The following is a 14,431-nucleotide window of genomic DNA, read 5'->3' as shown; positions in this document are numbered from 1 at the left end:
GGTTGTCAAACTTATTCCATAAACCTGTTGAAAATAAAATGATAAACAAAACTTTCAACAATAATTGTTTAACTGTGACGAAACAATAAACAATGCTTAGTAACAATTATATTCTTCTTTAGTTGCTAGGAAGACATGAAATGAATATTCAAATCCAACAGTAGTCCAGATTTGGTTTCTACTGAAAACAGCTTATATTCACACCCGACCCATATCCGAACGCTGCACCAAAACCGGCAGGATTTAATTTCAAGCCTAACGTACAGTATATATCCTTTAAAGCACTGTTTTGTATCTTTGCGGTCTCCACAATTATTATTTTATCAATAAATTCAAGTCCATTCTTAAATATTTTTTAGTTTATCCTTGTCAAAAAATGCACCTACTTGTAAAATAACAACCAGTAAAAGAAAGGTCTCGAACTGACTAATCCTCAAAGCGAGATTGGACGTGATCATGTCTGTGAGAAGGGAGATATTATTGATCATGATACATGAAATAACATAGTCGGCTATATAACCAAGTGGTGAAAGCACTTTAGCCTTGTAATAATGCCTGAAGGTTGACACGAAGATTAGCTTTGCTCGGCTAACTACGTCGACGACATAAATTTAATTTGAATGTGATTCTTCGATAAGAACAAAAGAAAGTTCCGAAACATTTTACGATTTAAAAAAAAAAAAAAAAAATGCAATTTAGATCAAAGTTTCAACAAATTGAAGCCTACCTGCCTATGATCTCATTTCCAGCAAAACGATCTTATCTTTTTAATCCGATTTCAACCAGATGGTTCTGCTATTTTGCATTCATCACAACAATCTAACCTCTTAGTGTATTTTGTTTGTGTAATTTATTAAAAATCGACTTCGCTACAGTAATAGCATCTTCAGCTAGCACATGTAAAAAGAAAATTTGAAAAATACGTAAAACGAACAAATAAAGCAAACTCCGATATTATCAACACGCATAAAATTCTATTTTAAATAGATGGTTACATGAAATTAAAATCAAAAGCTACAAGCCTAAATCTTAACTGGTGCTCAGCCACGATTTCCAACAATATAGGCTAGGCTACTGGTACAAAATTCAAGAAATACGTGAACATTATAATCCATCAAGTAAATTACAATCGTTCAACAAGACAAATACAAAGAAAAACGCAATTTAATTTACAGTCCACTGCCATAAGTTTACATTAAAATAACGCCAAAAGGAACAAAGTGTGAATGAGCATGGTTGAAGAATCTCCACTACAAGGTCGGGAGGTTGCTGATGACATGGGAGTAACAAAACAGACTAAGTGGTTGATAGAATCAATTTCTGTATGTTAATGGTGGCTTTGATTTCATGTAGCCATTTATCTTCAGCGATATCTAAATATTGTTCGTTAGGTTGTTCGGCGAAAGTAACGACAAAGCAGTCTGTCAGAACTGGTTTCTTTATTAGAGTAATTAAAGCTGTTTCGAATAAATCTATGAGTATTGTGCACTGTGCAGCCCAACGTGTGGAAAACTTTGTCATGGTTGTCCTACATAGTGTTCGTGACATATAGTGACTAACAAGCTGTGTTTTATCAATTTTGTGGTCTTTTGGCCAAATGATATCCAAATTATGTCATCTATAAAGCGTTTGAATAATTCTGCTTGTTGCAGCTGTGTATTGGAAGCTTTCTCAACTTCATGCATCAGCCGCTTAATGTGAGTTGGCAAGGCTGGAATATTAATTTCATACAAGTATCTGCATATAAAAATTTCTTGTATATTAGTACTCTATTCGTTTTTGTAGCAATGAGCATTTCACAAACCTCACAATGATTGTTTGTTATTACTTATATAGTAACAAAGTTTCCATAAATATTGTAAATCTGTGTGAAGTGATGATGCCGACCACGCCATCAAAGGTTATGAAGAAAGCAATGCGTTCTTATTTTGGAAGAGAAACAACCGAATCTTCGATTGACACGTCACAAAAGATGCTGAAAGGTAGGACCTCCTGCAAACATTCGAAAAATTTTTCTCTTTCGTCAAGTCAAAAGTTAGCAGGTGACAAGTCATGGTTGAGTGAATCAGCCATGTTCTTGTCAACGAAGCAAAGAAGAGAAAACCACCCACTCAGACCAGGATTCGAACCACTGTTTGAAGAAGGAATAAATCGAAGAGAATCCGCCACTTCTGAACATCCCACAGACATTCGACAAACTGACAGGAAAGGGTTACCAACACCGTCTAGTGGTAACTCTTTCGATAAATCTACTCGAAATGACAGTTTTGCGAGAAGAAGTGTGACGTCACAATCATCCTTCCGCGTTGCGCCTTCTCCTCACTTCGAGTCGTATAGCGATAACTCCAGTGAAGAAGATCTAGAAGATGACCTGTGCTCACCGCCGGTTGCAGTTCAGATTGAACAAGGTACTCGCCTCCACTCAATTTTGAAAAAAAATAATTCTGGCTCAAATGTCTGTAGCGGTTCAAGTTCTGTTGATAACAAGGTTTCTGCCAGAACCGGTTCTTCCATGAATTCTCAAACCGACCAAACGCGATATCGAACCCTCACCCGACCCTCCAACGTCAGTGAGAAGCTGCTCACATGCATTGACACGCTTGAGCGGCTCAACAAAACGCTGGGTAGCGCCTCCGTTGTCTCGTCACAAATGGAAAAATTGAATTCACCAAAGCAGACGACTTCACCAAGTCGACAGGTAAATGCCAAACTTTTCTTTTTGCCATCCTCCAATTGCTAAAAAAAGTATTTTGTGAAAACATTTAGCACTTTTATATTGGTCGGAAATAAAAGTGTTTTTTTCCATTAGAACCAAAAATATGTATAAAATAAAGAGAGAAGAGTCTTTTGGCGCTTTGATGTTTCATTCTATCAAACCTTGCTTCTTTGAAGATGAGTGTTTTGTGCCAACGCTGTGTCTTGTGCCAACGCATTTAAAGTTGTCGAATTAAAGTATTGTTGTGGTGTTTAAATACTCTCGAGAGTTAGCAACCAACAAAAGGGGATTCAAGTGTTTTTTGATGAAAATCTATTTTTATTGTGGTTCAATGTAAAAATCTTCTTTTTTCTTGTTCTGGTTTGAACTTAAAGAAACATATTTTTATTTCTTGCAGCAAAGTTCTCAAGACCAGACAACACTTCAGAAGGAATCCCTTGAATTAATAAAAGTTGGTAATAAGAAACTCCAACGGACTCGTCATAATGAAACAACCGAAAGATGCTGCAAAAGTTTAAATTGCGGAATAAATTCAAGCTCTGATGATTATAAGGAAAATAAAAATGGAAAGTTTTCCGTTCATCCTCTTCAAGTGTTTCTAGCAAGATTTGAGATCGATAGTTTATCTTTTCCTTGTCAAAGAATTCAGTCCTGGCAACCAAAATTGGAAAGCAACAGGAGCGGTTATTCCAGTGGAAGTGGGGATTGTAATGACAAGTTTTATGTAGCCCAGGGATGCCAGACTTGTTTAGAAGTCCCTGATGTAGCCCCAATCAGTTATTATCCACAACCCCTCCATTTCGCTCCCAATCAGTATAGTTACTGCCGCCCTCTTAGTAGTGTTGCTGATGGCAGGAGTCAGTATCCTACTCTCGGATTCGGGCAAGAATACGAGAATCCATACGGATCCGGATATGCATCATCTTCTACTGATTACAATGACAATTTGAAAAAATATGAATTGTGGTTTTGTTTCTCTCTACCTGTCTACCTCTCGTCACGTAACCATTTTGCCGCTCAAACCGGGTCTTCCCGAAAGCAACATCTTTCTCAGCCGTCATCTGATGATGTCACAATGATGCATCTTCACTCGGGGAATAAAAAAAATCTCGGCTTCTCATCCAAAACAATAAAACCCAACCAAGCGAAAGACAGCAAACCAATAATGGCGTCATCACAAACGAGCTCCTTGAAATCGATTGGCCGCCGACGAGGGGTGGATGCGGGACTTTCCTCAGATACGAAACATCCCCCAAAAAGAAAATCAGTTCACTTTTCAGAAACGGTGAAGGAGAGAGCGGAAAGGTACTCAGTGGAAAAGGTGGACTCCATCGCGCTGATCAAGGGGGCACAGTAGCTCTTCTCCTTTAAGGGCAGCCGCACAATCCTCAAATCACGCAACATACAGTCTACCAACGATATACCAGTAGTCCCTCTTCTGGGGCAGCTACACGCACCCCTCAAGTCGAGCTGGTCAAAGGGAATGCAGTAGCTGGGGGAAGTGAGCAACAAAATTGCTTACGTTGTTAAAGCTAGTTGTGTCATGCATTGGAGTTTTTAGCCTGAAGAGGACTTGTAAGTGACTTGATTCTTAAATGCCATAGATATCACTATTTACGACGTATATTTCTGTTTATGAACCTGTTCCCCCAGCACGATAAAGCAGCTTATTTTGCTTCAAGGCCATCGTGTGATAGCTGAACTCACACGTTGGGGAAACGATACAGGTTGAAAACAATTTTCAACCACTTTCAAGTTAGCGACGCTGCGCAAACGAACTTCACTGAGACGCTTTATTTGCCAACAATACTGAATAGTTTTGAAGACGAGCGGCACGCACGTAGGCCTACAGTAGTTGCCTGTTTAAAGGGATCTTTCAATTTATTTTCACAATGTGTTATTTCTCCTCGTCGAAAAAATTATCACGAAATAGACAATCGACGCCTACGGTTCGTCTTTTTGTTATGCAGTTGATTGGCATATTTTGCTTGTTCTAACTTGTTGTTGCGTGCTTACTAACCTTAAATGTTCCTTGGGGTCATCACAGCTCATGTGATCTGCTCCTCGCCTGATCTTGCCGCTTCCATTTTTGTGTCTGTTGCTGAGTTGTTCTAGTTCAACAGTATCGCTTGTACTTTTGGCATGGCCAAATTTAAACAAAAGTACGTGAAAGTTTTTTTCCTGCAAATAGTGTTGAATGAAGTTTTATCAGTCTGGTGTTGCGCCGAAAGCGGTCAATTATTTTGTTGCAATAAATCTTTGTTTATGACGAAATAATCATTATTTCCAACCATGCCAAACATTTGAGGCCACAGTGCTTCAGGAATTCTGAAGGGATAGTATCGGGTCCTTGTGCTTTCCCGCTTTTAACTTGTTTAATAACAGATGCAAGTTCTCTAGTGCTAAAGGAAACTGACAAATGGCCATCTGCGCTTGGGGCGTTTCAGAGCCAGCTGCATTCCTGGTTCACTGCAAGGGCGTTCTTCTTATCTGCCACTTTACATTTACCATTGGCAGCTGTTGCCAGTGGCGTAGCCAGAAAAAATTTGGGGGGTGGGGCCAAATATTTGATGAAATGATGAGAACAACAAAGTGTTTGATTAAGCCATCGCCACCTGATGTGCAGTGTATCGTGGTGGGCGTATCCTGGTGGGTTGAGCAAGGGAAGCAATAAAAGTGGTGGGGGGTTAGAGCGTGCCGAAGGCACGCGTATTCTAAGGGGATCCGGGGGCATGCTTACCCGAAATTTTTTTGCAAATTTACACTCAAGTAATCAATTATAGCGCTTTCTGGAAACACTTTTTAGCGCTAGCGCTTTTTACGTGGTGTTCCAACAGATCAGTGGCAGTCATCAATGTTTCCTAACCGGTTTTCTGTGCTTATTACGTAAATTTATTCTCATCAAATGAATTGCTAAATTTGCTTGAAATTTTTGGTGCTGAAACCTATGCAGAAGCAGAATCTTATTGCAGCAATGTGAGGCTACCTATCGTTACTGCTGTTGCGTGAAGTCAGGGCTGTGTAAGCACCATCTCGCCCCCCCCCACTAAAATCTACTAGTGGCCTTTATTTTTAGTGATTGCTCTTTAAAATAAGACCAGAAAGCGTTTAGGTCGCAAAATCTTTCACTGTGCAATGGTTAGGCTATACCAGGGCTACTCAACTAATGTTAGTAAAGGTCCATTTTGACAAGTTGAATATTTTTGCGGTCCGGCGAATATTTCATATACAACCACGAAAATTAAACAACCAGCAGTGGCCTACGAGAACCAAAATACTTTTCAGGTACAGTATGTAACACGACTTGGATTTTTGTCTGACACAAACAAAGAAATAAAAAAGGAAAAAATGTATTGTGTTTCTTTGTAGTGTAGATGTGTGAATCGCAGATCAGAGAAGACGGCAAAGCGCTGGGGGTTCTGGGGGAGAAGCCCCGCAGCTCCTTGGATAATCACAAAAAATTGCTTTTCCCTAATGGAAATCTAGAGGAACTATAATGTGGCAATGAGGTTCTTCTACCAGAAGCCCGAGGTCCACCTTCAACACCCAGAAGGTCCGTATTCGGACCGCGGTCCGCCAGTTGAGTAGCCCTGGGCTATACGATTTGCATGTTTCGACCATGTGCTTTTCCTGTTTCTGGCAAATAAAATTGATTGCTTGATAATGTGGGGAATTTACATTCATCATTTTAGCAAAGAATAAACAACTTTTTAAGATTTTCTAGAAAAAATAGTTAATAGGCTATGGCAGTGGTTCCCAACCTGGCGGTAAATTACCCCCGGGGGGTAATTTGCCTGTATTTGGGGGGGTAACAAGACCCGATTTAGAAGCAGTATAGGTTGTGAACTTCATAAAAGCGAAGGAATTGAACAGCCGTCTTTTCAAGGAACTGTGCAAGAAGATGGAAGAAAGATACGAAACATTACTGTACCACACAGATCGCCTTACCGATTACTGTACCACAAGTACGATGGCAAAGTGATAACCTGTTGTTACGGATAATTTTCATATCAAACGTCATTCGTAAAATTGTTGCTTGAAAGTTAGTCGCATATTTAACTGTTTTGCTTAGTGCTTCCAGCTGGACGAAATTTCCGTCTTTTATCCAAGTAATTTGCATTGTAGTGACAAGTTTAGTGGTGTATCGCGTTGCACCCAATTTCGACAGCCGTGGGCTATTTTTACAGAAATACAATTCTCGAATAGACGTTTCCAGAAGAGTGTTTCTTTTCGGTCATTGCATGCAGACGAACGGATCCGGGAACTTTATGTTACAATTTTCCCACGAAGAGATTATGGTTTACCGCTGTGCTGTCTGGTCAAACTTCGTGAAGCTGCCCATGTTTTTCGGTAAAAAAGAAGTCCGACTATAGGCTGAATACTTCTCTAACCAACAGTGGATTTCCCAGCTGTGCTATCTGGCTGATATCTTTGGTGAATTGAAAAAACACAATCTTTTAATTCAAGGCAAGAATGTAGCTAATTGTGATCGACACCAAAGTAACCGTAGCAGCATTTATCTCAAAGGTTAAATTGTTGAACAAGCGAGTTGGAAGAGGTACAGTTTCACACGCTTGACATGTAGCCTACGTCGAAGGCAATAGACTTGATTTGACAGCGGCGTTGAAGGAGGACATAGCTGACCACAAGCCAGCTAGTCAAAAAAATGGACAACTACTTTCCGAATTTGGACACGGCTAGTCTCCAATGGTGCACTGAGCCCTTCACATGTAATGACAGCCAGGAGGATGATGACGACTTTCCGACTAAAGAAGAATTTATCACTCTCCGAATGAACGAGGAGTTGAAACTTAGTTTCAAGGGGGAAAGGTTGGAACCCTTCTGGTTTAGCAGACTCCAGGACACACCAACATTAGCGACACAGGCATTAAATATTCTGACATCTTTTTCAACAACTTATGGTTATGAACAAAGATTTTCAACTGTCTTGGGAATGAAGACTGTCACGATTTCTTTCTATCTCTTACCAGGAAAAAGACTTGGAAAGATTCAATGACGTAGTTTGATGGGTCAACCGAAAAGCAGTCAATTAAATGTCGAATAATTCTACTAGCGAAATGATAATCTGACTTCTTGAAGGACTTTAACGAACGGCTTCTCAAATAACTATAATTTCTGCATCAACTACCAATCCACAACTCATAGCACAACTCTCATAATCAACTCGTAACAATCACCATAATAATAATCTCAGAATCTCAGAATCTCAGAATAAACATTACACAAACTACACCACTATTTATAGTTGGCTGTTCAGTCCAGTAACTTCGAGAAGGTTACATCATAAAGAACCATCGTTCGGTCACGTAGCATTTAAATGTAAACAACAGAAGTCTCTAGAAGGTCACGTAGGGAAAATGATTCCAGAAAACACGTTACATAATACAGATTTCGTAATCAGAGGTTACTTCAGGTCATAACCGATAATAACACATCGCACCAGAATTCTACTACCAAAACAACACATTCGTTGAAGATACAAAGCAAGCCATCGCGAGGCATTGCACCTTGATTGTGACAAAGACAAAGAAGCGCAATTGCCTGGATGTCGAAAGCGACGCAAGAATCGCCTTCAGTACCACAAAGCCCAGGATCACAAAGCTGGCGGCTGAAGTCCAGGCCCAACCTTCCCATTGAATGTTTACCACACATTTCTATCTTGTATTCAGTATTGTATTGCATTTTGATTGTCATAGTTAGCCCTTTGAAACACATAGCAAATCCCTGATAGCAACAAACACTTGTTTTTGAAAATTGATCATGGGGGTAATTGGCTCATTTCAGAGTGGAGATTAGGGTAACAGCCAAAAAAAGGTTGGGAACCACTGGGCTATGGCGACAATGCAGTAGCGGGTCTAGAAAAAAAAGTTGGGGAAAGGCCAGAATTTTAACAAAGCACAGTTTCTAAAATCAATGCACAATGCAAAAGTTAATGTATGAAAAATCAAAACTGAAAAGAGGTGTTGTGGGGCTTCCCTAAACAATTTTGATCAATCCAATCTTGTTTTGGTTATTTTTTAAACCATTTTAAGAGCAAATGCTTTTTTTTTATCAAGATGCACACTTCGAATGAAGACCAAATTCACAAAGCTGGATTTGGGTAGAAGTTTTGGCTGAAATTTTAAGATAGTTTACTATTTCAAAAATATTTCATTCACGACCACAGAAGGACTTTAAAAACTTATTTCTTGAAAGTGTGTAGGCAGTGTAGCCTTACAACAGGCGAGAACTTCAAAATTTACCCGAGGAGTCCCTACCTTCACCGATAGCATTTTCAATTCATACCTTTTCTCGATTAATATTGAAATTTATCAGTTTAATCCTTAATTAACTATAGGCTATAGCAGGGGTGGGCAAACTACGGCCCGCGGGCCGCATGCATTAACTATAGGCTATATGAGTGGGCAGTGTTTGCTTCGGAACATCACATCATTTTGTTAGTTTTTTGAGATATAAAAACTTTTTACTCCCTTGATCCCCTTTTATCCTTCATGTCGCCGAGATGAATAGAAAATGATTGAGGGAGCGAAGCGAGCGAGAAAAATTTACAAAAATGGGAAAAAATACAAAACTTATTAAATGTTACCGGTACATGTGAAATTACAAACCGAAAAAACGCTGCACGAACTAAACATGAATGGGACGTAAGGCAAAGGTAGGTTTCCCAGTCGGGGGGTAGGCTTCCCAGTCGGAGGTAGGCTTCCCAGTCGGAGGTAGGCTTCCCAGTCGGAGGTAGGCTTCCCAGTCGGAGGTAGGCTTCCCAGTCGGGGGTTGGCTTCCCAGTCGGGGGTAGGCTTCCCAGTCGGGCTTCCCAGTCGGGGGGTTGGAAGGCGATAAATACAGCCTTGCAAAATTTAAGTTATTGGATATCCAGATTTTATAACTGATATTTTTTTTGATATTTTATATAAATAAAACTGCTGTTTTATATAACTATTTTGCATAACTGATATTGTTTTAGCAGTCAAAAAACATTAAACAGACTAAAATGAGTAATAAAATGCTCATGTAGTAGCCTAATTGATGCATAGCCGAAATTGCACGTGTTTTGGTAGCTTGATACACACAGTGTTGTGGCTTGGTTTTGTTTGTTTATATTTATTAAAACTGCTGAAAACAAAAATATGTATTTCGTTTCAACAGCAAATTAGCTTGTCTTGATTGCGTTACGTTTTGAATTTTTCGAATTCATTTTGACAAATTTCGTTTCCGAAAAATTATTTTTTCTCAAACTTCTCTAGTATTATCCTAAGAACCTTTAATCAGCCGTGGGCCTCTTCCGGCCAGGGGGATACGGAGGGCGGTTAACAGTAGCGCACCTCGAAAAAAAATTAGGGGGGGGCTAATTCAGAAATGTCGGCAGAGTGATTTGCGATAGTGACAATAGGTGTTACGAACAATCGTTCCCCAAATCAAACGCCACATAACTTACGTCATGGAATATTTTAAAAAATGAGCAGAGATTGCAACATAGGCTACTTCGTAAGACCTGTAAAAAATTGCACAATCTCTTTGAACACCTCTTCACAATGTTTATCACTGTTACGTCACAGAAGCTGGTTACGTGCATTTGAAATATCTCAAGTCAGTTACGTCATTTTAGAATCGTCGTTGAAAAAGTTGGTTGAATATTAAACTGTTTTGCTTGTGCTTACCAACTAGACGAAATTTTAATCTTTTATCTTAGTAATTTGTATTGTGGTGACAATTAAGTTTTAGTGGCGTATCGCGTTGCGCCTTCCTTTCGACAGCCAGTGGCTATTTTTTGCTGAAATACAATTCTTGAAAGACGTTTCCAGGAAAGTATTTTTTCGGTGTCATTGCATAGGTACAGACAAAAGGATCCGGGAATTTTATGTTACAACTTTTCCACGAAGATATTATGGTTTACCGCTGTGACCAATAGGCCAATGCCAGTGGCCTAGTCAGGAATTTTAAAAGTTTTTTTTTTAACGGCCGGCGGGCAAAGCCAGACGGCGTGATCGCCTAAAACGACACCCAGCGGCAGGGGTCTTGGGGGCCTCCCCCAAAATTTTTTGAAAAATTACTTTGAATTTGGTGCATTCTGAGAGCATTTTCCACTAAAATGTGGCTATGAATATTCCTGTAAAATGGTGCTGTCCGGTGGCATAGCAAAAGGATAAGATCATGTTTTCTTCGGCAGTTTTCGGTAATAAAGCTTAGTCTTTATGTTTTCTTGTTGCTAATTCCTGGCTGAGGTATTTGAATGTTTAGTATTGGTATTGGCAAAACTCGCTCTTTTAATGCAGTGTCGTTTAAAATTAGGCAAACTTTGTTTTAGAGAAATAAAGAGACTGAAAGCATCATTCTCAATATCGTAACGTCACACGCGTGCCAAGGGGGGTATTGAAACTCCCAACCCCCCTCCTTGGCTACGCCACTGGCCAATTAATGCCCATTCCTTTGATTAATATTCAAAGGCACTCACAGCCATGCTACTACTATCAGCATCCTCATCCCTACGTCTACTTTCGCAATCGTCTATAGATCTCGACTATTTTGTTCGCCTATGACAAAATAGAATTAGCTTTTTGTTTGCCAACACAAATAAGTGCGAAAAAACAACTAGCACAAAAACAGTTTGAAACAAAACACTAGCTTTGTAAACAGTAAATTTGATGTGGACGTTTTTCCTACTTACAAAACATTCAAAATTAGTTCGTATTTTCAACTAAAGTTCCAGGTGCCTTCGTCTCTCTGCTCAAATGTCGTAGGCTACACAGTTTTACATGTCCGCGTGATTCGGCATTGACGTACAGTACACCTGTATGTCCACCAGACATTTGACCTCGACAGTACGGGAGCATCTGAACTTTAGGGGGTTAAAGAAAAGTGCCATCAAAGACCATATCATGGATTGTTCTTTTTGCACAAATCGAAAATTCTCTGCTGACTCATTTAAAATTTACACAAAGGCAAATCCAAATTTGATACCAAAATTCAGGAAGCAGTGTTAATCAAACGATACAACCCAAATTTAAACAAACAATTATTTGCTGGAGCTGCGCCTGCGTCCATTCTCCTCAACATTTACTTGATGTAGCCTATCACGTTCCCTGTGGTGCAAATTTTTTTGTAGTTATTTATGTAGGCTATAGACTAGTTGCCATTTCCTGATGTAATTTTACTTTTAAGAAGTTGAAACTCATTGCATTTTTATAAATATTTTTGATTGATTGATTTATTTCGTTGTAGGTAAATATAGTACAATAAATACAGCAATAAAAACGGAATTCCTAGCAACGGGAATCTGTGAAGAGACCATGGGTCTTCGAGTCAAGCAGATACCCCAGATTCTAATAGAAAATCTAGAATTGCGATAACAGTTTAGTTACGTAATCTAAAAGATCACAACGAATAAGCGACATAGAATAGAGAACACAAAGAATAATTCAATAACGAAAATTGAGACAATTTTCATGATCCTGATGAGGGCTTAATTTAAGCCGAAAACGTTGGACTGTAAAAACTGTTTGTAAATATGTAAAATATATTGTTTGAATGCTCAGCCCTGTTGTAGGCTATTGTTGTGTCTTATTCATATCTAACCTGTAAGCAAAAGGTAACCTATAAATGGGAAACATTTAAAAACTTTATTTTTGGTGGCGGGTTTGAAGGGCTTGAGCCTCCTTAGCCCCATGCTGGGTGCGCTACAGGCGGTTAACAGGGCTCTGCATGAAGTCTACCCCTGCATAATCATAACTTGAATGCTATTAAATAAACATGATGTCACTTATTTTCGTACATTTATTTTTAGCACTTTGTACACATGTGGACAGGTCACATACGCTGCACCTGGGTATGCGACATATGGGGTAGTGAACCTCAAGCTGTAGTGACCCTCCAGTTATCCACCTTTTTGTGAGCAACCCCCTAATTTTAGGTAGCATAGGTAGGCTATAGGCTAGTTAGAAAAACAGAAACAAGGTAAAATCAGCAAAATGAAACAATTCATCTGCAGGGGTTTAAGGTTTCATTGTTGATTTAAATGTTTATTCCCCTGATGACAGCAGAACCGCTGCTGGCGTAACAAAGCTTCGATGGTACAAAGGTAACACAATGAGCACAAGTTCTTTTATTCGTGAGTTCGAATTGAATTTAGATTTTGAATTTGAAAAGTTATCTTATGAGTCTGAGTTAAAATTGTTTTGTGCAGAGGTATATAAACCACTTTCAGAAAAAGAAAAAAGCAAACAGCTACGTAATTTAAAATTGGCAAATTGCAACAATGTTTACGAACTAGGGTGAACTCCTGGTGAGATTCCGTCACGGAGGTAAACTGCGGATGTAACGTTTTGTTAAAACAGAGAAGATTGAAAACGATGACTTGCCATTAAACAGAATCACTTGAGGAAAGCTGCCGGTGGAAGATTATTTGAGTAAAAAATGATCCATCAAAATTATCTCGGTGCACAACAAGTGAGCCTTTTTTAAGAGACGCAAATGTTATGTGAGAATTACATTTTGTAGAAAGCTAAAAACAATGGAAATTCATTCGGGTCCCTACACATCTATAACTTTAGATTTTAGAGAAATTCAAAACATAACCCGCTTTTTCAAAGTTATCAACTAGCAAGAAAATGATTGGCCTCAACCAAGGAATTGATGCTGATCAGAGTGAGATTACAACTCAACCATTGGCTTTCAACTTAAAATCTGACCAACCAACTTTCAAATGAGTTTGGTTAATTTCAACCCAGCAAAAAAAATTTTTGCTACTGAAGATGGCTGTAAAAATAGTTTTAATTGTCGAAATATCTTGTTTAAATGTAATTTGTATTGAGTTCAAACAGCACGTACCTTTGTCAGTTTTGTTTTTTACTTTTTTCCGCTGTGAAGTTTGGGATCAACCCGTTTCCCTGAACAGAGTATCCGTCAAACCATAGATATCTTACATATAGATTGCAACTCAGCAATTGTGGAATTATCGTCACGCTCGACTGACTTTATGGACACAATCAACAATCAAGGTTGCCAGCTTGGCTAGCGTATTAGTCTGAGCGTAAAATGCGAAAATATAGGGCCGCCTGGAATAAATTGCGACCTTAACAAATTTGGTATCGTTGGAAAGCTTAATTCCTCTAGTTTAGGATTATCACTCTCCTCCAACCAGGGACCCTTGGCAAAAAAAGTTGTGGCCGTTTTTTAAGCAACACCTTGCGCCGCTAGTGGCGCAGCTAATGTAGCTATGTTTTCAGCAGAAACAGCAAGCCGTGTAAAATTCTGGCAGTCGAAGTTGCTCCGGTGACCACTGACCAGCTTATTAGCCATGTAGTGGTATCCATCTTGAACTCTGAGCGTTGCACAAAAAGAAAAAAAAAATAGCCATGAGGTTTGTAAGTAACTAGGCAGTACTGAGTAGGTTTGGGACAGCAAAGATTCTTGATCTACCACTCTGCACTGGCTGCAGTACTAGCCTAAATATCACAGAACTGAGTACCGTACCAGGCAAGCCTACCGTAGTTTAATTTGTTTTGGGAATTGTTTGCAAGAACATCATTATCGGTACCGTAAGTTATGTCAGGTTATTCATTTAATTTGGTTTGCAACAGAAGTCAAAACGTTAGATAGGGTTCCGGGCAGCAGGCGATACACATTACACAGGTGCACTAGGCCTATAACAGTGTACAGTACGGTATGCTGGGCTATGATGAAAGTTAAAGGAAACAGGTC

Source organism: Aplidium turbinatum, chromosome 6 (assembly GCF_918807975.1).
Source record: "Aplidium turbinatum chromosome 6, kaAplTurb1.1, whole genome shotgun sequence".
NCBI lineage: Eukaryota > Metazoa > Chordata > Ascidiacea > Aplousobranchia > Polyclinidae > Aplidium > Aplidium turbinatum.
Note: the sequence above shows the minus strand (reverse complement) of the source record.